Raw genomic sequence first — 16724 nt, 5'->3', positions numbered from 1 at the left:
ATGTATCCGGCACTGTGGGGCAATGTTTCTGGCACTGTGGGGCATGTATCCGGCACTATGGGGCAATGTAACTGGCACTGTGGGGCATGTATCCGGCACTGTGGGGCAATGTAACTGGCACTGTGGGCCATTTTCAGTGGCCACACCCCTTCCGAAGCGTGGCCACACCCCTTCTGGAGTGTGACCACGCCCATTTTTTTCGGTGCGCATGTCTTCGGCGTGCGCACATGCTTCTTTTTGTGTGTGTGTTTTTTTTTGGGGGGGCGCCATTTTCCATCTTGCCCTGGGCTCCGAAAACCCTAGTTACGCCTCTGATATATAGTTCCATCAGAGTGGCACTCAGCATAAATAGAACTCAGCAGACCATACAGGAGTATATCAACGTTTCAGTGCCCTTTATGCGTCATATCGTGACGAAAGTGCATAAAGGGCACTGAAACATTGATATACACCTGTATGGTCTCCTGAGTTTTATTTATGCTGAGTGCCACACCGATGGAACTATATATTTATATATAAATTGACATAAATAAATAAAAAATAATAATAATAATTAGAATATATATATATATATATATATATATATATATGAGGGCAATGGAGAAAAGCGCCTAGGTAAATCTAATAGAGACCAAGACAGAGAAAAGATTTTTTTCTTCTTTTTTACACAACACACCTCATCTATAAATGTCGTGGCAGCTTTTAAACAGTATGTGGATAAAGTATATAAAAAATGAAGTAAAACAAGCGCCTAATAGTGTCGGTGAAATAAAACCTGTGCAGTAGGTACAGTTATTAAAATAAATAACAACTTAGCTTTAAATACTTTCAGGCTGATGACATTTGGATGCCGAACTGTTTTAAGACGCCATATTTTGTGGTGAAATCAGGAATTAGGAATGTGGCTCATTCCAATTATTTACATAAGCAGAACTGATAATGGAGACTAAAATGTATTAAAAATAAAAAAGATGGAAGCTATAAAAGACAAAGATTTCACTAAAGCTTAAAAGCTAGGAATGTGGCTCATTCCAATCAATATTAAGCAAACGTAATAAAAAAATATAACAATTTAATAGGCACAATCCTGCCACGCTTAAAAGTAACAAACGTACAAGACAATTAAAACAAGTAGGCAGTTAATCTGTCCATAAATGTAGGTAGCACACGTACAGGATTGAAAAATAAAAACAGCTTATCTGTTCGCATATAGGGAGTCCAAGGGGTAAGTAGCAGGTCCCTGTCCCAATGCGTTTTGTCCTATTAGGTGGACTTCATCAAGGGGATAATCATTATGAGCACAAACAGGATATTTATAGTGCTAGTGAGAGGTCACATGCTGAACATGTGGGTGTGACATCACTTCCTGCACATCAAAAACATAAACAATGTTTAAAACAGTGGGTACTTGAAGTAAATGCAAAGATGTTATGTAGCAGAAGCAGATGTTTATGAAACAATAAATTAAATAAAGACCAGAGAGAACAGAAAGTGAAAAACGGCTGGTGAAACGCAAAAACGCGTCATTTCCGCCCGCGATGGCTTTGACCCGCAAAATACATCACTTCCGCCGAAATTATAAAAATATTGAACCTGTTGGTTTCAAGGTTTGTGCTGTCTGTGCTGTTATATGGAAACATCCACAGACAGCAACATCATGTGTGCACAGTGCAGAGAAAGGAATAGTGCTGTGCTTGTTGTCATACGGCGGTGAGGCGCAAACGTCACTTCCGCCTGGGGTGTTGAGACGCATCCGCGTCATTTCCGCCAGGGGGTGAAGTTAGAAAGTAAACGACTAAACAATGCAGCATACTGCTGCTTTTAGCAGTGTGGTTGGTGTGATCATTATATATTAGAGGACAATATAAATAAGGAAACCGTATTGCAGCGGTGGAACCTTAAACATTAAATTTTTATTGAACAGTTTACACACAGAAATGGGGAACAGAAAAAAAGAGGTAAGGGAAACACAGGGGGAGTCCGGAATGGTTACCATATGCAAAATACAAACAGCGCACAGTCGGATGAATATACAATTGGCTACATTAGGCGTTCAGATACATGAGAAGGAGAAAGCGCTGAGAAAAGACATGGAAGAAGGGGGAAAAAAAAACAATAAGGACTAAAATATATTAAACTTAGAAAATACCTGATAGCACAACATTCTTGTAAAGGTCAATCTAGGTGGGGTAAAGCACAGACACATCAATTGGAGAGCTATAAACGGTTAGCCTGCCTGCTCTACTTCTATAGTCGGACCATCCTAACCATTTCAGGTGGATAGAGTTAGCCGAGGAAGAGTATTTAGTCTCCGCTGTTTCGAAAATGAAATGTTTGTGAATCTTATTTTTAATAAACGCTAAGGTAGGAATATTCTCAGACTTCCACAATTGTGCTATAGCAGCTTTAGTGGCTATCAAGATATGTCCCAAGACGTAGCGATCACCTGCGGAGAGGCGATCAACATATAAATGGAATAGCGCTAGGGCTGGGTCCAGGGGGATGTTGAGCCCTAACACTATGCTAGCCATATTTAAAACTTCTCCCCATAGTGGTTGTATATGAGGGCATGCCCAGAAGATATGAAAGATATCCCCCGTAGAGCCGCATTTCCTCCAACATGATTTAGATTGTGAAGGCCAGATCCTGTGTTGTCTTTCAGGGGTGAAGTAGGCCCTCTGTATAAGCTTGTAGAACATTTCGGAGTGGTTAACACATTTGGAGACTTTGAAACAAGATCTAAATATACCATCCCAATCTGCATCAACAAAGGACCTATTCAAGTCTTTTTCCCATAAAGTCTGAGCTTTTAATTTTGTCTGTGGGCCATTAGTCAATTGAAATTGGTACCACCACGTAATCCCATATTTATGCGATGGCGACTCCAATCGGCTTATAATATAAGCCGGAAGAGAAGGTTTGTGGAGATGTGAGGGAGTAAATGAGTGTAACCAACTTCTCACCTGCAGATATTTAAAAAAAATCTTGAGTCCGAATCCCAAATCTATCTTGCAATTGAGAAAAGGACATCAAGACGTCTCACACAAATAAATCGCCCACAGTGGAAAGCCCCTTCCGAATCCACTCCTCTAGGGAGACATTAGGAATTGATGACATAAGAGCAGATAACGACAGGCAAGGGGCAGGTAAATTAATCTCTTCCGAAGAGAGCACTAGTTTATGCCATGAATCTAGGGTCGTTTTAATAGACTTGCAGGATCCGGCCCTACTCCGAGCAACAGACAGTGGTAACCAAAACAAATCAGGGAGAGAAACAGCGTCTAAGTATGAAGCTTCCAGGATAACCCAAGGTTTCAGACTCGAGGTGTCGAACCAGTCACTAGACTGACTCATTAGACATGCCGCATGGTATTTTTCTATATCTGGGAAAGCTACCCCACCAGACAGTTTGGGCAGAATGAGAGTTTTTTTTGCAATTTTTGGTCTAGAGCCTCCCCACACATATCTGATCAGGACCTGATTAAATTTATTATAGAAGAGTTTGGGGAGGGGCCTTGGTATGGCACGAAACAGGTACATTAATTTCGGCAGCAGGACCATTTTGGCAGCAGCAATCCTACCCAACCAAGACACTTCCTGTAGCATCCACTCCCCAGTCAGCTCCGTAAATGCTTTTAATAACGGGGCATAATTACACTCAATCAAATTATCTTCTCTGGTTAAATTAATCCCTAGATATTTCAAAGAGTAGGACTTCCAGGCATATTTGTACGAATCCTTCAACCTAGAGACCACAGTCGGAGATATATTGAGTGGGAGGGCTTCAGTTTTATTTGTATTTAATTTATAAAAGGAAACATCCGAATAACTTTGTAGGACGTCATGAAGAACTAGCAAGGAAGCCTCTGGGTCAGAGAGACATAGCAGAATATCGTCCGCAAACAAGCTAATTTTGTGGGAAATGCCCCCTATAACCGGGCCTCTAATTGAGTCCCGGGATCTAATGCAGGCAGCCAAGGGTTCTATCGCCAATGCAAAAATAAGAGGAGATAACGGACAGCCCTGTCGCGTGCCATTAGAAATATTGAAGGGTGAAGAAAGGCATCCGTTAACAAAGACCCGCGCACTGGGTGCGGAATAGAGAGCCAGGATAGAGTCTAGGATCCTTCCAGAGAAGCCAAATTTGTCCAGAGTTAATCTCATAAAATCCCAGTTCAATCTATTGAACGCCTTTTCGGTGTCCAGAGACAAAACTAGGAGGGGATCTCTTCTACAGGCAGAGTGTTCAATAACATTAATCACCCTACGCGTATTATCCGGGGCCTGTCGGTTTAAGATGAAGCTCACTTGATCAGGGTTGATAAGGGAAGGGAGAAGGGGACTGATACGGTTAGCGATTAATTTGGCATAAATTTTTAGATCCGTATTTAATAAAGCAATTGGTCTAAAATTCTGGACTGAGGTAGGGCTTTTTCCCGGTTTGGGAATGGTGATGATTTGAGCTTCCAGCATCTCTTTGGGGAAGTGGCCAGCCTCTGAGGCTTTATTAAACACTGACAAGAGCACCGGGGCCAAGTTCTTCTTAAAGGATTTATAGAAACCAGAAGGGTAACCATCGGGTCCCGGGGCCCTATCCGCTGGAAGGGAGTCAATAGCCTTCTCGACTTCGGCTAAAGTCCAAGGCGCACTGAGTGAGCTACAAGACTCCGACGACAGCGAGGGGAGGGGAAAGTTACTCAGAAAATTCTGAACATCTATGACTGTAGGTTGAAAAGTAGAGGAGTCCCCCTTCAGGTTGTATAATTTAGAGTAATAGGATGCAAATACATTTGCAATCTCGTCAGGATCGTAGACTCTCTTACCCCTATCTGAGTGGACAATATGGATTTTTTCTTTCGCCTTCTTACCCCTCAGCTTTCTCGCCAGTAGTCTACCAGCTCTGTTGCCATAAACATAACATTTTTGGTTCAGTTTATGTAGGTTGCGTTGGACCTCCGCTAGATAGAAAACATTTACCGCCTCCCTTGCTTCTTTCAATGACTTAAGGAGGGCTTTATCGTGTGGATGTGCCTTGTGAGAACTCTCCAGGGAAGCGACTGTGAGCTCAGCGTGTTCAAATTTCTTACGATATGCCCTTCTAAGCTTAGCCGCAGTTTGAATCGCCGTCCCTCGTGTTACTGCTTTGAGGGCGCACCAGAATGTGAAGATAGATGTCTCCCGAGGAGAGTTCTCAGAAAGATAATGATCCAAGGTGGTTTGGATCGCCTGCGTGGTCTCTGGCTGAATAAGACTGAGTTTACCTAAGCGCCAGGGGGCCGGGGTAACCTTTCTACTATTTATGTCCCATTCGATGTATAGTGGGGAGTGGTCCGACCAGACATGGGGAGAATGGAGATTTTACGGATGGACTGTAGAGTCCACTTGTCTGCTAATGCTAGATCTATTCTAGAATAGGATTCATGCACCGGGGAGAAAAACGTGTAATCTCTGTCCATTGGGTGTTTAACGCGCCAGAGGTCTAAAAGGTCATATTCCGCCAGTAGCTGGCTAAAGCCCTTTGCATTCCTATGGAGCTGACTGGAGAGCGAGGGCCGCTTGCTAGAGTTATCAACTAGAGGGTCCAGGGTCAAGTTAAAGTCCCCCATTAGGAGTAAAGCGCCCTTAGCCAATTGTTGCACCTTAGCGCAAAGTTTCCTGCAAAATGCTAGTTGCTTGTTGTTAGGAGTGTAGCAAGAAACTAATGTCACCTCTTTATTTTCAAGAGTACCAACCAAAATTAGAATTCTCCCCTCAGGGTCGCAGTATTGCGAAGTGAGGGAAAACGCGCAGTGTTGAGATACCAAGATTGCCACCCCCGCCTTCTTTTCTGGCCCGTTGGCCAGATAGCAATGGGGGAATCTCCCATTAGTAAACCTTGGAGGGGCTGATTTAATAAAGTGAGTCTCTTGGACGGCTATGATTTGAGCTTTAAGTTTATGGAAATAATTAAGTGCTAATCTCCTCTTGTGTGGGGAATTAAGACCCTTTGCATTTATAGAAACAATGTTAACCATATTGTAAAACTGTCGGGGATTGCATAACTATCGACAACCAACTGGCAAGTAGAAAGTGTGTGTAACATTTCCGGACAAAAAGAGAAGGAAAGGGAAAGAAAGGACAAAAAAGATGAAGGATAACAGAAAGAAGAAACAGAACAATAACCCCTCGCGGGGGCACATGTGGACGCCTAACCATGGCGACTCAGAGTTAAACTGGGGGGGGGGGGGGTAGTGGTCAATCTGCCCGCACCCGAACCAAAATTAAACAAAATGTAGTTCCTCGGCCCTCCATCTCTGGTCCCCCAACAGCCACCGGGATTAAAGGAAACTCGGGTAGAGTTCCCAGCCGACAAAGAAATGCGGGCGGCAGTCGGGGCAGCAGAGACAGGCAGCTAACAGTAAATCGGCAAAGAGAAGGCATCACTGAAAAACATGCTAATAACACTCAGATATCACATAGACACCCTCATCAAACAATTGCCAAGGAACTGGTGCAACGTAGGAAATACGACACTACAAACCGATCAGAAGACATGAAATCAATGCAAGTGTAGTAAATCAAACAATACTCAAAGTTCTGCAGCCGGAGAGTCCCAGTCCCACTGAAGGCCCCGCTCGGGAGAGGTGTGTGTAGAAGAGCGTGCAGAGTTCCATGATGCTAGGATCTTTTCCTCGACGTTCGATATGACAACAGTAGAACCTTCTCTAGAAATAAGCAACTTAGTGGGATATCCCCATCTGTATAGAATGTTCTCTCTACGTAGCACTGATGTGATGGGGTAAAGAGAGCGCCGTTTCGCCAAAGTAGCAGGGGACAAGTCTCCAAAGATCTGAAGTGAGCCCAGAGCCTCCGATGCAGTATCCAAGGGTCTAGCAGCTTTCAAGATCGCCTCCTTCACGTGGAAATAGTGTAACCTCATAAGGACATCCCGGGGGACACCATCAGGAGCGTTCCTGGCTTTAGGGAGCCTATGGATACGGTCAAGTAGAAAGTCCACTGAGCGGAACGAAGGAAGGAGTTTGCTGAAGAGGTCAACTGCAAAATCTTTTAAAGCGCTATTAGCGACAGCTTCCGGGACACCACGTAGCTTTATGTTGTTACGTCTCGATCTGTCCTCAATACCCTCAATAATCAAACAGGAAAACAGCAACTTACAGTTAATGACAGTATAGGACAAGTACAGGGTAATAAAACATAATTACATCAGCAGATGACACTGGAATAAGTATCAGGTGGCAGAGGACTGCTGGATGTTGTACAGTTGAAGATTATTAAAGTAAGACAAAGGATAAGCACAAGAGGGAAGAGGGCCCTGCTCGTGAGAGCTTACAATCTAAAGGGGAGGGGTAGACAGACATGGGTGACACAGATGGGGTACATAGAGAACGTGGAACAGAGGGTTAGGATGAGATTTGACTGGGTTTGGTGAAGAAGTGGACCCCCAGAAGGCACAAGTCAATACTTAACATTGCAACATTTTACTGGGCTATGCAGGAGAAAATTAAAAATAGGGGAAAATAAAAATAAGAAAAAAGCCAGATACAGTATACCAAACAGTACTTAGCAGAGTTAGGAATGAGTGCTTATGAAATACAGTAACATTTTGTCATAATATTTCAGAAACTGCACGGCTGGTCTCTTGCATTCTTTTGCTCTAATACACCACCTGCTTTAGGATTTATATTCAAAAACATTATGTCTCCATAATCCCAAAAACGTAAGTCTTCTTGGAAAGTGGTTTGTTCCTTTGTAAGGGAAAAAGAACAAACGTTCTCAAACAACGGTTTCTCAATTTCTTTTTCTCCTGGGAAGGGATTGTGGATTCGCAGAAATATCTGAGCATTTCTGTAATCAGAAAGCAGCGACTTTCTACAAATGTTTACGAATAATTCCAGTGATTTTGTCATTTTCTTCCAGTGATTTGGACCAATAATACCATTGATTAGAACGAATAATTCCTGTGATTTTGTCATTTTATTCCAGTGATTTGGACCAATAATACCATTGATTAGAACGAATAATTCCTGTGATATTGAGGTGTTTGTGTCGCTTAGCTTAGCCGTCCAGCGACCACAGTGCACCTCTTTTTCTCTTTTCTTTGCATCTAGTGCTGTTTGGGGACTATTTTTTTAAGTGCCATCCTGTCTGACACTGCAGTGCCACTCCTAGATGGGCCAGGTGTTTGTGCCGGCCACTTGGGTCGCTTAGCTTAGCCATCCAGTGACCTTGGTGCACCTCTTTTTTTCTTTGCATCATGTGCTGTTTGGGGACTATTCTTTTAAGTGTCATCCTGTCTAACACTGCAGTGCCACTCCTAGATGGGCCAGGTGTTTGTGCCGCTCACTTAGCTTAGTCATCCAGCGACCTCGGTGCAAATTTTAGGACTAAAAATAATATTGTGTGGTGTGAGGTGTTCAGAATAGACTGGCAATGAGTGGAAATTATGGTTATTGAGGTTAATAATACTATGGGATCAAAATTTCCCCCAATGCTATGATTAAAGCTGTTTTTAAGGGTTTTTTGAAAAAAAACACCTGAATTCGACAAAAAAATTTCAGGGAGGTTTTGCCAAAACGCGTCCGAATCCAAAACACGGCCGCGGAACCGAATCCAAAACACACACACACACATATATATATATATATATATATATATATATATATATATACTGTTGAGTATCCCATATCCAAATATTCCGAAATACGGAATTTTTTGAGTGAGACTGAAACCTTTGTTTCTGTGCCTAGACTTAGGTCCTATCACTATGATATCTCATTATGGTATGCAATTATTCCAAAATATGGAAAAATCAGATAACCAAAATACTTCTGGTCCCAAGCATTTTGGATAAGGGATACTCAACCTGTACACACACACACGTACACACACACACACACACACACACACACACACACACACACACACACACACACAACCCTGCACTCTCCTTAGCAGTTTCATTCACATTAATGCTTTAATATACAAATAGATAAACAATGGGGTTTTTCTCCTTCATCCACTAGGGGCCACTGGAGTGTAGTTACAATGGGGAGATAGTAGGTGGTATTGGTAGCTGGCACTTTAAAAATTCTCACACTGTGGCTAGCTCCTCCCCTACTATCTCCCCTCCAAGCCAGTCTTAGTTAAGTGCCCGAGGTAGCTGGTTCACTTGGGTTTAGCTGAAGAATTTTCTTCTTTTTTCTTTATTATTTTATTTTTCTTACACACACTCACAGACTGGCAGCTCTGCCACTGCCAGTCTGCACCGTGGGAGCTGCCGGCGGGGTCCCATCGCAGCTGCGTGCGGCTAGGGATGGGCCCCGGCTGAGGGAGACACTGAGCTCTCCTGAGTTGGCGGACACCGCTGCGTGCGGCGCGTGTCGCGGCCACTCCATCCAGCAGAAGATTCCGGCAGCATGGCAGCGGTGAGTATCAAAAAATGGTCGGACACCGCTGCGTGCGGCTTGTGTCGGGACCACCCCACCACAGAAGATTCCGGCTGGACGCCGCTGCGTGCGGCGTGTGTCGGGGCCGATCCACCAAGAACACAGTGGTGAGTGAAGTATACTTTATTTGTGGTGGCTATGTATGTTTTTAGAGCAATGCACTGTTTATTGTTGTACAACCCACTCCAGAAGGGCTCTCTGGGGCTGTAATGTACTTTATTGTATCCTTACCTGTCCTCCTCATGGAGAAACAGACAGGATGATTGGGGGAGGCTGAGTATGTGTTTATACAACCCTGACTGAAAAACGGGTGTGTGTCATTCTGATAACCCTCTGCTCCCCCAGCTCCCCGCACCCCCCGCACAGATCCCCACTCAGCGCGACTCACAGAGCCGGCACAGGGATCCCGCTCGAGCGCAAAGCAATGTTTAAATTTGGCGCCTTGTACGGAGGGGGCGGAGCTAAGTCCCGCTCTGTAAAGCGAGCTCAGCGCTCCCTGCTCCCAGGCGGCGACTCGCGCTCTGTTCAGCGCAACACCCCCCGGCGGCGGCTAGCAGATACAGGGCTCTACTAGCGCTGTATAGCGGGCTCAGCGCTCAGCGCTCCCCGGCGGTGACTCGCAGGCCCAGCGGAGGGTACAGCTCGCTTCCCGCTTAGTTTTGCAATAAGGCGCCATAGCCGGGGGGCGGAGCTAACTCCTGCTCTGTACAGCGGGCTCAGCATTCTCCGCTCCCCGGCCACTGTTATAGTGTAATAGGCATTTATGTGAGTTAAATGGGGAGAATGTGATATAGTCAGAGTGGCTCAGCACTAATCCAGTTATCCACTATATAGATTTTATCGCATAGCCCAGAGGAGTTTCACTCTGGCGGCCATTTCCTCCCTGCACAGACCTGGCTTCATATTTGCAGTGTCTCCTATAGCCCAGTGGGCTAATCTTGCATACTCAGAGACAAATACAAATAAAGTCCCAGGTATATTAACAGTTAACCTGCTTTACTCAGCGGGCTCCCAGGTCTCCCCGTCGCTAGGCAACAGCTCTGGGATTTGTAACTTTTCGATACTTCAGGCTGCTGAAATATAGATACATTCCTCCTGCAGTAGAGTCCTCTACCCAGCATTTTCCTACTTGCAAATCAGGGAACCTGCTCTATTACAGTAGCTGGGACTCAGCTCAATAATAATTAAAAGGATCTACTGTGCAGTATTTATTTACCTACGGTGTGTGTGTATATATACATATATAGTTATGTTTGTGCATGTATATATATAGATATATATATTTAAGTGCGTGTAGGTATGTATATAGATAAATCCATAAAATACCAGATATAGGGGATAAAAGCCTACGGCCACACCACCCTGAACACGCCCGATCTCGTCTGATCTCGGAAACTAAGCAGGGTCAGGCCCGGTTAGTACTTGGATGGGAGACCGCCTGGGAATACCAGGTGCTGTAGGCTACTTCCGCAATGTTTTCTAATAACAACATCTTGCACATAACATTTTCCCCCATCTTTCTCACAGGCTGGTCACCATTTTGAAAAGCCAGCGGAACCTCAGAGAAACATCTGGTGCACCTTAATTAGCGGTACACTAAATACAGGGCGGGGTGTTGCCTTCCCTTTATTATTCCTTGTTGTCACTAGTTACTAATGCTATTTGTAATTGTGGAATGCGTGTAAGGCATCAGACAAATAGCGCTGCGGCTCAGTACGCTAGTAGCGGGTATCTGAATAGGGGTTTGACTCCAAACAAAACTTTAAGGAGAACTCCTATAGCCTAGGGCTAAGACTCCTGTCCCACAGCGCAGCGTTGCTGGTTCAGGTCTCCGCTGCTCCAGAAAGTTTATTTTAATCGTATCGGTCACTACACATTATAGTGCACACCTTACGTAGGGCTCTGTTTATTTAACCCACCTTTTCTCCTTTCGTTTGTCTCTCCTGGGATAGTCGAAGAATTCCCTCTTAGGTGTGAAGTATGCGGCGGAGCCATCTGCTTCGCCCTCCACGCACCTGCACACCCCTGTTTGATCAATGATGCAGGTAATGTCACTATTAACCAGACAATAACTCATGGTTTCCAAGGTCACAGGATCAAATCACAGCGGGACCAAACACACCTTTCCAAAAAGAAACTTTGCTAACATTCCATGCATTACTGATGTCTGTTTTCTGTGGATCTGAACCAGTGTCTCAGAATATACAGGTACATAATACAGCAGTTCATCTGATACTGCAGGTAAAGGAGGAGGACACGTCAAGTCCATCAGGGTTCCACGCCATTGACGAAAATGACAGCGACTGGTTCAGTTTCGGATGAGCTGGGCAGGCTCCGGTAGGCGGCCGACAGACACCCGAATACACAATATCAGGTATCAAACAAGGTTTGTTTTCCTATCTTTTCCCCGCAGATGGCAGGAGATGGTATCAGAACCTCTCTAGGGTATACACCTCGGTGTATCGCTGGTCCATCAAGCCGCCGTTTTCCTGAGGCAACCTTGCTCAGGGATCCATCGACATATGCGGCAGCATGGTTCTACCGTATCCGGAGCAGGTAGGTTGGGGAACAATTGTCCTCTAGGTTACAGGATGCTTCGCATCAGGATCAATTGATACTTTGATACAGGTCAGAATCACGATTCTGCTTTATGTTCCTTGGAGGTCTCCATGTCTACAGACTCGGACCCTGCATCTTCGCTTGGGCTGTCTTAACCCGACGACCTCTGGGGCTGCGACAGTGACAAGTAAACATGAAATCCTACGGGGCAGATGGTTCTGGGGAAGGAACTTTCTGCAGGATTTCTTGAACCAATGGAGGTAGGTCCACTTTGATTTCTCCTACTACTGCCCCAGCTCCAAGACAGACCTTTACTGGTCTTCCCTTTAGATTTTTTCGTGCCCTTTCAGGTTTTTGACTCCACACGGGTGATATCTTCGTCGCCAGGGGTTCTCAGGGTAAAAAGGCTGAAGCAGAGGTTCAACATCCTCAGTCCAGTCTGATTTTATGTCATCCTATACACCCATTACACCTGCAGGGTCCCAGGGTAGGCGCAGGTCGATGGGAGAAGGCTTGGGCGGTTACAACCGTCTCAGGAGTCCCTCGGCATAGGTCGGCTGATTTACGATGACAAGAGAGTCATACTGCAGGCTGCGCTCCATAGGTTTCTAACCGCAAAGGGTGTTGATCCCTGTTTTTCACATATCATTTGAATTAGGACAGTTCTCAGGCCTTTGTTTTCTTTTCACGTTCCGAAGCCAAGTGGCTCGGACAGGCCTATTCTGGCCTTACAATCCTTTTAGTCTGTGATTGCTAGTTTAAACAAGAAAGGGAGTTTTACGTGTCCCTTGTCTTCAGAGATGCCTGTTTACTGATTTCCGTTGGACAGGCTTTTCTCAGATTCCCCCTTAACAGGATTCTCATTTTCACTGTAAGTCCTTTACTCTTCTCTCTTCCGCTCCCACAGAGTTTAGGAAGATAACAGAATAACTCTTTTTCAAGGGCAGTGGGTGACGTTGGTTCCCTAATGGGACAATTTACTGCTACTATCCCACTCTGTACATTAGGTGGCTTCTGAATATCCGGAGGATCCACGAGCTTCTGATTCGACACAGATCCAATTTATGCTCCGCATAGACGTTTCTCAACACGGTCCGTCAGAGGTTTTTTCATTCCTCGGCACCAGAGACTCGATTTCTTCAGTCAAGTTACGACGTAATGAGTGGTCGCCTCCATTCCTCTCGGAACGGGGGACAACAATCTTGTTTCCAGATCAAGCCACCAGGTCAGACTCCTGGGTGAGGGAACATGCCCCGGAGTTTTGTCAGCTGGTCCGCTGTGGGCGGAGATTTCGGATCGACCTCAGGGCGTTCTGACTGACTCTTTAACCCTTTATTACTCTCGGACGGCAGTAGCCGTGGAGGCCCTCAGGGCTCCGGGGAGTTTTCTGGTTATTCTATCCTGCCTCCTTTTCTATTTCTACTTCATGTTCAGTAACACAGGAGGGGATTATGCGTGCTAGTCCTCTCGGTGGCGCTGGTTGGGCCACGCATGACTTGAAGATACAGATACGCCTGTTGTCAGTAGAGGAGCCTTGGCTCCTACCTCGACTGGACTGTCTACTTCAACAGGCTCCTTTTTTCTCCTTGTTCAATTTTACACTGGTTTCGGTTACCCGTGTGACTGTTCACGAGACCTCAGAAGGGAGGAGTTCCCTAGTTCGGTTAGGCCTACTGGGCTCCGATTTCAGAAGTCTATTACCTCTTCTCGCTTTTGCCACTTTGGGAAAACTTTATGGAACATAATGAAGATAAAAGGGGTTTTTTCCCCCTTCTTCCAGTTACCATTCATCTTTGGTTTCTCTGGGAGGTTTTTTGCTCCGCTGCGCTTCAAACCACACTGACCGGAATTTTAGGTCTCTGCCTTTTTCGCTTTTCTTCCAAATGAGATTAGCCTAGCGGCCGTAAGTTCGGCCTCTTGTTCAGGGAGTACTCTATTGGCAACTCCCCGGGCTCGGCTTCGGCCTCAGCGGTCGTTTCTTCCAGAGGGGAGGTCCATTTTTCATATAAATCTGACACTAGTGGTTTTCAATCCTCTCTGAATGTTGTCAGGGCTCGTCAACTCTCTCTACAGAGGTCTCAGGCTATTCGATGAAGTGTTTTTTCTTCTTTGCTCTGGACGATGCTCCCGTACTAAATAGCCGGGGCCCCAGCATATGCTGGACAGTTGGATACATCTGATCATCAGACAGTCTTCTTGGCGGTTACTAGAGAACCTCCGTTTTCCATTTCAGCGCGCTTTACGCGCATTGTAAGACCTTCGGGGGCAGCCGCCCGCGGGGTCTCCATGAATATTTTGTCGGGCGGCTACTTGGTCAAACCGACATTCGTTTTGTCAAATTCTACAAGTTTGACACTTTTACGGCCTCTGCATCACTGTTTGGCCGAGCAGTTTTTACAGGACTCTCAGCGCTTTCCCACCCGTTTTTTGGGAGCTCTGGGACGTCCCCATTGTAACTACACTCCAGTGGCCCCTAGTGGATGAAGGAGAAATCAGGATTTTGGTACTTACCGATAAATCCCTTTCTCCGATTCCACAGGGGCCACTGGACGCCCGCCCAGCGCTGTTTCTCCTGATTTTTGTTTGATTAACGATTGCAGATCACCATATGACTGCTTGTTGGGTTCAGGCTAGCCTGGTTTTTTGTCAGGTTCTGTTCCAGGTTTAGTTTGTGTTCGCCTGGTTTACAGGGCGTCGTTAACCTCCTCTACCTTACGGTTTGTTTATTACAGCTCTCCTCGGGCACAGTTTAACGTAGACTGGCTTGGAGGGGAGATAGTAGGGGAGGAGCTAGCCACAGTGTGAGAATTTTTAAAGTGCCAGCTACCAATACCACCTACTATCTCCCCATTGTAACTACACTCCAGTGGCCCCTGTGGAATCGGAGAAAGGGATTTATCGGTAAGTACCAAAATCCTGATTTCTTTATGAATTGTACAATGCATGTAAGCTTGCAGCCCACTCCACGGGACCCCATTTTACTGCAAGTCATACTCTATCACATAAATTTTCACAGAGAGACCTGGCAACTGCTGCTTCATAGGAAAAAAAGTGCTTACCTGGTTTAAAGCTTACCTGCCACATTTATGGCTTTTAAAAGGTAAGACAGTCACCAACACAACTTCACAAGTGTGCTTACCTGGTTTAAAGCTCACCTGCCAACTGACTTCTGGCTTTCAAAGTGAGACAGTCACCAACACACCTAAACAGCAGCTGACCCAGGTTAAAGGTAAATGAGCTTAGGGGTGTATGAGAGAGAGCTATGATCACATATGGGCCAATTAAAAATGAACCCTATTGTATACATACGGTAATCCATTGCACTGGCCATTCCCAGGAGAGGGGTGCACTCACGTACTCCCCACCCCTAGATTGAGGTGCGGTGGGCTGACTCAGTCAGATTAAGCAGAAGCAGGGGCAAATATATTTTCTTTCTTTATCTACTAAATATCTGTCCTTGTGAGATAAAGTATACTCTCAAAGGTTCGTTATTATTAAAATGTGATGTCAGGCAAAATGTTTTTATTCCCACTAAATAATCTCCTCCTGTCTGGTAGAGCCTCATGGGTTCCACGGTCAGGACACCACAGAGAAAGAGATGAGCGGGTTCGGTTTCTTTGAATCCGAACCCGCACGAACTTCACTTTTTTTTCCACGGGTCCGAGCGACTCGGATCTTCCCGCCTTGCTCGGTTAACCCGAGCGCGCCCGAACGTCATCATGACGCTGTCGGATTCTCGCGAGGCTCGGATTCTATCGCGAGACTCGGATTCTATATAAGGAGCCGCGCGTCGCCGCCATTTTCACTCGTGCATTGAGATTGATAGGGAGAGGACGTGTCTGGCGTCCTCTCCATTAGAATAGAGATAGATAGATTAGATAGAGAGAGATTGTGCAGAGTCGCAGACAGAGTTAGTTTACCACAGTCAGTGACCAGTGCAGTTGCTAGTTAACTTTTATTTAATATAATATATCCGTTCACTTCTCTCTGCTATATCCGTTCTCTGCCTGAAAAAAAAAACGATACACAGCACAGTCAGTCACACAGTGTGACTCAGTCTGTGTGCACTCAGCTCAGCCCAGTGTGCTGCACAGTCATCAATGTATAAATTAAAAGCTTATAATTAATTGTGGGGGAGACTGGGGAGCACTGCAGGTTGTTAGCAGGAGCCAGGAGTACAATTATATTAATTAACAGTGCACACTTTTGCTGCAGGAGTGGTGACCAGTGCCTGACCACCAGTATAGTATTGTTGTATACTACTAATATCTCTTTAAATATCAACCAGTCTATATTAGCAGCAGACACAGTACAGTGCGGTAGTTCACGGCTGTGGCTACCTCTGTGTCGGCACACGGCAGGCAGTCCGTCCGACCAGAATTGTATTATTTATTATTATATACCTACCACCTAACCGTGGTTTTTTTTTCATTCTTTATACCGTCATAGTGTCATCCTAATTGTTACGAGTATACTACTATCTCTTTATCAACCAGTGTACAGTGCGGTAGTTCACGGCTGTGGCTACCTCTGTGTCGGCACACGGCAGGCAGTCCGTCCGACCAGAATTGTATTATTTATTATTATATACCTACCACCTAACCGTGGTTTTTTTTTCATTCTTTATACCGTCATAGTGTCATCCTAATTGTTACGAGTATACTACTATCTCTTTATCAACCAGTGTACAGTGCGGTAGTTCACGGCTGTGGCTACCTC

General features: G+C 45.3%; 1 long non-coding RNA gene and 1 other non-coding gene across 4 annotated transcripts in view; both read left to right on the top strand.

Moving 5' to 3' along the window:
- LOC134947812 (uncharacterized) overlaps window positions 1–16724 on the top strand; it is a 236170-nt gene that overhangs the window by 170385 nt on the left and 49061 nt on the right. The window lies entirely within an intron of this gene.
- Window positions 10791–10909, top strand: LOC134953729 (5S ribosomal RNA). The gene has a single exon (XR_010185737.1). It is a non-coding gene; the product is annotated as a 5S ribosomal RNA (ribosomal RNA).

The sequence above is a fragment of the Pseudophryne corroboree genome, chromosome 8 (assembly GCF_028390025.1).
Source record: "Pseudophryne corroboree isolate aPseCor3 chromosome 8, aPseCor3.hap2, whole genome shotgun sequence".
In the NCBI taxonomy this organism is placed as follows: domain Eukaryota; kingdom Metazoa; phylum Chordata; class Amphibia; order Anura; family Myobatrachidae; genus Pseudophryne; species Pseudophryne corroboree.
This window is presented reverse-complemented; position numbering and strand designations above follow the sequence as displayed.